Here is a 7090-nt window from a genome sequence, read left to right on the forward strand (position 1 = left end):
CGGGTGGGAGAGGGTCCGGCCCACGCTGCCTCCTGGGCTGGGACTGGTCCAGCCAGCGCAGGGTAGCAGGAAGCTCTCCACACACTTACAGGACCTGGACTAGGACTGGGTCTGGGAGTTCCCAGAAGTTGGCAGAATTTCCTACTCTGCAGGAGGGGTGGGGAGGTATGGCAGAGTGGTGGGGGGCGGCCCGAGGGGCTGGGAGAGGGTCTGGCCCACGCTGCACCTGGGCTGCGTCTGGTCCCACCGGCGCAGGGTAGCAGGAAACTCTCCACACACTCAGTGGATCTGGGCTAGGACTGGGTCCTGGAGCCACATTTAGTTTGGTAAACAAATTTATTGTCTGACACAAAATAATGCTTTTAAAGTGATTGGGACCACTATTTAAATTACACTTCCTGGGGCTTTTGTTTTAGTTTTTGGTTAATTTGCACCTGAGTACCTGCAGGCAGCCTAGCATAGCCTGGAGGTTACCAGAAGTTAAAGCCCATTTAATTTTCTTTTGATATCATCTCTGTAAGCTAAGTTTGTTACCAAGAATTGGTGGGGTTACAGGAATTTTATCTTAGCAAAGAGCAAGAAACAGCCACTAGTTACTAAACAACTTAGAAGAGTGGTGAGTATACATTTAAAACAGAAAGCAGAAGATTTACATTTGTAATCTAAAATGTGAGTTGACCCATTACAGTAACATTTTAGTATAATTTAAAGTCTGAGATTGAAATGCCTCTTCTTTTGGTTTTGTTAACCATTATTGCCTTGGCTATTCTAGTTCTCTTCTCACTCCAAATAAATTTTAGGGATTTTTTTTCTAGATCTGTGATTTAAGCTGATGATATTTTGATAGGGATTACATTAAATATATATAATGATTTTGGGATTATGGCTATTTTTACAATGTTGGTTCTTCCTATCCAGGACCAGGGAATATCTTTCCATTTTCTGAGATCCTCTGCAATCTCTTTTTTCAGAGTATTGCATTTTTCATTGTATAGATCTTTGACTTCCTTTGTTAGATTGATTCCTAAGTATTTCATCCTTTGGATGCTATTGTTAAAGGTATTATTTCTTTAATTTATCTCTCAGTGAGTTTGTTACCTGTGTAGAAGAATGTTCTTGCTTTTGGGTGTTGACTTTGTATCCTGCTCTATTACTGAATCTAGGAACTTTGTGGTGGAGGGTTTTTGTTCTCCCATGTAGAGTATCATATTATCTGCAAATAATGATAGCTTAACTTCTTTACTTATTCTTATTTCTTTTATTTCTGTCTCTTATCTAATGACTCTGGCTAATGTTTTCAGAGCTATGTTGAATAGTAAAAGCTTTCAGATTTTCTCCATTTAGGATAATATTTGCTGGGCCAGGGAGATAGCTTAGTAGAATAAGCACTTCCCTGGCAAGCACATGGGCCTGAGTTCAAGGCCTGGTTCTGTTAAAAAAAAAACAAAACATGATAATATTGGCTAGTGGTTTGTCATAGATGGCTTTTATCAGATGAAGTTATAGTGTATTTATTCCAATTTTCTGTAGGGCTTTGATCATGAATGAGTGTTGGCTTTGTCAAAAGCTTTTTCTGCATCTATTGAGATGATCATGTGGTTTCTGTTTTTAGCACTGTTACTGAATGTTGAACCATCCTTGCATGCTTGGGATGAAGCTTACCTAGTCATGCTGTACAATCTTCCTGATGATTTGCTGCATTCTGTTTGCTCATATTTTATTGAGTAGTTTTGCATCTATGTTCATGAGAAAGATTGGCCTGCAGTTCTCTTTTTTGGTTGAATCTTTCCCCTTTTTGGTAACAGTATAATACTTGCTTCCAGGAATCAGTTTGGGTATTTTGGTTCCTTTTTTATTCCATTGAAAACTTTTAGGGGCATTAGGATTAAATTTTCTTGTAAAATTCAATTGTAATTTTGTTAAATTTTCATTACATTTTCAATTTCATTGGCTTGTATTGGTTTAGTCAGAGTTTTTTTGTCTTCTTGATTCAGTGTTGGTAATTTACTTATTTAAGAATCTGTCCATTTCTTCTGTGCTTTCCATTCTATGAGAGTAAAGATTTTCAAAGTAGCTATTAAAGATCTGTATTTCCTCAAGATCAATATTAATATCACTCTTTTCCTTTCTTATTGCGTGAATTTGAGTTTTTCTTTCATCTTTTTGATGAGGTTGACTAGTGGTTTACCTATTTTATTTAATATTTCAAAGAACCTGCTCTTTGCTTCAATAATTTTTGTATTGTTTTCCTTGCCTAAATTGCAGTAATTTCTGCTCTATTCTTTATAACTTCACATCTTCTTTGTGCTTTGGGCTTGGTTTGTTCTTATAGAAACTTGTGGTGGAACATTTGGGTATTTATTTGTTCTCATTCTGTTTTCCTAATGTGTGAGTTCACCACTATATATTTTCCTCTGAGAACTGCTTTCATTGCATTCCACAACTTCTGGTAAGTTGTGTTTAAATTTTCATTGGCTTGTAGGTATTGTTTATTTTCTTTAAATTCATTTGTAACCCATTGTTTGCTGATAAGGATGTTACTTAATTTCTGTAGGTTTATGGATTTTTTTGTGGTTTTTATTGTCATTAATTTCAAGTTACCTTGCACCATGCTGAGATAATATGTATGGGATAATTTATCTTGTTGTATTTGATTAAGCATGATCCATGGACTAGCATGTGGTCTGTTTTAAAGAATGTCCCTTTTGCAGCTGTGTTTTCAGCTGTTGTTGTGTAGAGTACTCTGTAAGTGTCCACTAAGTCCATTTGTTCAAATATTTAGTTCATCTCTGCTACCTCTTTGCTTATTTGTTGTCTACTTGACCTATCTTTTTGAGATAACAATGTGTTAAGGTCCCCTGTTAAGATTGTGTTTTTGGTTATTAAATTTTTCATGTCTTTTAAAATTCATCTTATAAAGTTGGGTGCTCCCATATTTGGGTCATGCTTATTTATGACTCTTGCCTTTTCCTCTTGAAGTTTCCCCTAACCAGTATATAGTGACCTTATTTATCTTGTTTAATCACTTTTGGTTTGAAGTTCAGGTCATCTTTGGACAGAAAATCTACCCCTGCTTTTCTCTGAGCACCTGGAACATGTACTCTTGTTCTCCATCCTTTGACTATCAGCCTTTGAATTTCTTTATGGGTTAAAAATATTCATTGTATACAACATATTGTTGTATTTTATCTCTTAATCCATTCTGCCAATTTATTTCTTTTAATTAGTGAATTGAGTCCATTTATATTGATGGTAATAATTTATATGTATTGGCTTATGTTTGTCATGTTATTTTCCTGCTATTGCTTCCCTACTTTTCTTATGTTTAATTGTTTGCTCCATTTGGTGGGTTCTTCCTGGGTTTTTTGTTTGTTTATTTTATTTTTTTTTGTATTTGTGGTCATCTTGTATCCTTTCTAGAATTTTTTTAGTGCACTGTGTTTGGTTGTTTTGGTTTTCATGAATTTCTTTAGTTAATTCTTTGTCATGGAACTATTTTATTTCTTCATTAAATTTGAAAGAGAATTTTTCATTGTATGTCATTCTGGGTTAGAATTTGTTTTTTGCAGTTGTTTCTTTAATTCAGTTTCTCTTATTTCAGAGATTTCAAGTGTGTATCTATCTATTTCTTCCATGTTAGTGTCTCCTGGATTTGTTCTGGGTGGGCTTATGGTCCGAGGATTCATTTTGCTCCTTCATTTTGTCATTTTCTATTTCAGAGACAACTCTTTATTTTGATTTCTGTGATACTTTTTTGTGAATGTTTGTCACTGTATCACTGGAATTAGAGCATCTCTGCACGAAGTTTATTGTTTAGGTATCTGTTCTATGTCAAAAGATTTCCTGTTTTGTAATGTAGCAAGATTTTGCCTTCTCTATTGATACTGGAATATTGGTTTCCATTTGCCACTGTCCTCCTTCCTTCAATATAGGGCTTTGGTTTGTTTTTTAGTTACCCAAATGCCATACAATACTGTTACTCAAGAGAGAATATGTGGTTAAAGCAAGTATGATATTCTAGTTATAGTAGTACAATTAGCAGTATTAATATCAGCAAGTGAAATTTAGAAATTGACAAACTTTGATAAGTAATGGTTCTATATTTTTGACCATAGGAGCAAACATTATAGCTATATATAAAAGTAGATCATAAATTGGGAATCTGTATGTAAACTCATTCCCCTGAGTTCTGTCTCAGTACCTTCTCTTCACATACCTGGAGTGTTCAAGGAAGACTAGTTCATCTAACTTACCCCCTGCTGCCTTCATGATGCAAGGATCTTCTTGTATGACTGGACCTCAGCCTGGACCCTGCTGAGTTTAGTAGTTTACCTTCGCTCACCAAGACAAAGTGAACTTCTCAGCCTCTCCTCTGAAAACCACAGCACTGAACTGTATCTACTGGGCCAAAGTCAAACTGCCAAGCCAAGTCTATCTGCTGGGCCAAACTCCACCTGCTGTACCCCACCTCAGTTGCCTAGATTTCTATTTTTTAAGCTTTCAATGTCTTTTTTTTTTCCAGACTGAGGGGATGACTTAGTGGAATAAGTACTTCCCTGGCAAGTGCAAGGGCCTGAGTTCAATTCCTGGTTAAACCAAAAAAAAATTTTTTTCATTATTTACCTTATTAGTGCATGTGTGCAAAGGGGATCAAGAGAACCAGTTTTATTGCTGTGATCTTACATTAATCTCCTTCCTACAAGTCAATTGTGAGCAGTCTATTTTGACTGGAAGACTAGCATCCTCATTTTCTGTCTACCCTTCATTTTATACTCAATTCTTTACAAGTGAGGCAATGATTTGCTTCATTCTGCTTCATTTTCTTATCTCACCAAAGTCTTCAATTCTGCAAGTTTCTATCCTTCATCTAAGACATAGAAACTTATGTCTATGCCTACTGCTTAATTTCAAGTTAGGATAGCCAATATCCAACCACGTATGTTTGACATTGTCACTGTCTACCATTTAACTTATTATAGAGTTCTGTGGGAAACAGTGAATAGAAACTTTGAAGTTTTACTCTTTGGTCATCACCAGTAACACTTTTCTTACTTGATGACTAGAGAGCTAAGGGCCATCCTCTAACTTCCTGGCACCCATGGAGTTATCAATTCATCGTCTCTTAGAGAAATGGTCTGCAGATTTTTCTTTGTACTTGAGCTAGTCAAGATCCTTAAATCCATAGTTTCAGCAGGGTCATTTGTGTCATAAATAAATGAAAATTTACTTATGCTACAGCTATTTTTCAAAGGTAAATATATGCTGTCATTGATACAATTCAAAGCCATTAAAAACACTCATTTTACTTACTTATCCTTCTTGCTAAGACAAAATACCCTACACTCCGTTGTAAAGAAGAAAAACATTATTGAGCTCACAGTTTGTAGAAGTTTCAGCTCATAATCAGCTGGGTTTAAGACAGAATGGCCTGGGCCACAGGTATCACAGAGGGAAAACATATCATCAACATCAGAAAAGAGCAAAACCAGGCAAGCAAAGAACAAGACAAGGTTTTTCTCTCCCTTATATTGTATCCAGACTACTGAGGTTAGGGTGCTACCAAACCAATCAGTGGACTGACTTAGTAATTACACACCCTTAATCATAGCATCCTTAATCCTATCACAGTGCCATGAATCAGTCACACTGTAGATCCAGCCACCTCTGAGAAAGTCTCACTTATGGCCACATGAAGCTTTAAGAGGACATCTAAACACAAACTATTATAACACTTGAGTGACAGTTTTGCCATATGTATTTTTTCTGAAAATTAATTGAAGCAGTGTGGATACTGTTTTTAGCTCTCACGTTTTGAAATATGATAAACATGTATATATGCTGATCTGCTAAATACTTAATTTCTGCATACCTTAGAGAAAATTACTTAATCTTTAAGAATATTTAGTTTATTAAATTTTAAAAAGGGGATTAAAATATCTCATCACATGTTCATTGTAAATTTTAAAGGAGAAAATATGTAAAAGTGCTCCGTATTTTCTTGGTATCTAGTAAGAACACAGTAGAGTATGATTTTTATTGTTCTAGAAGTTAATACACTGTCATGTAAGAATCTAAAGCTTTTTGACATTGAAAAAAATGCATATTTCAAAAAGAGATATCTCTGTTGTTCTCTAGATCTTTTCTCCAAATCGTTTTGGCAATCCCTGTGCATTCTTTGTCAATATATGCAGGATAAACATCTAATATGTTTAATTTATCTGTATAGATAATTTAATTTGTTTCTCCCCTCAAGTAATCTTTGCATTTAACAGGAACAATCTCAGTGTCTTTATAAGAATAAGTGACTAATAGAAGAATCTCTGGAAAGGCTGAGAATGAGCCACTGCTGGGCTTCTCATAAGAACTTTTATATCACACCATAAAGAAAGTCACTTGACCGTCTAATGGTATGGCCAATGTGATATTATTGAGCTAGAGAAATAAATCTGTTCAAAGTCAGTATGAGCTATTCTTGTTTTACTATTTTACTTCCTGTCTTAAGGTGGGACCCTTAGTGGGCACTAAATACATACTTATAGACTGTGTAGATTAAATTTGGGGTAGGCTTTTATTTGTATCTTCCTTTTGTGTTTGGTTTTGTAAGAGAAGGGTATTCCATTGTCATTTAAATATTGTAGGTGTGTGAATTCAGCAAAATATTACAATATAGTCCAGTAGTTCATAGTAGTGGGTTTTCCCTGAGACTGGCAATGTCAGTTGTTGACTTGAGCCTTTTACAGTTCAGCATATAAATATCACTTTACTTTTTATACTTCGTTTTTATATTTTTCTGTTGGATGTTTAGGACCAACTAAAGCAAGACCTATATAACAAGAAATGTAACTTTTGTATCTGATAAGGTCAGTCAAATCCCCTCAGGATTTATCCTGAAACCTTGTACCGCAGTTTGTAGATCCTTTGTCAGTGTCAGCCATATGAAAGAGTCACAGTCAAAATGGTTAGGATAGATATGCAGCTGCACTCTCTTAATTCACTGAATAGAGACATTTGTTCTAATAGTGTTTGTAGATAGGATATCATGTCTGCATCTTGTACAGTGAATAACCACTAAGACAACAATATGCAAAGT

Source organism: Octodon degus, unplaced genomic scaffold (assembly GCF_000260255.1).
Source record: "Octodon degus isolate 3935 unplaced genomic scaffold, OctDeg1.0 scaffold00003, whole genome shotgun sequence".
NCBI lineage: Eukaryota > Metazoa > Chordata > Mammalia > Rodentia > Octodontidae > Octodon > Octodon degus.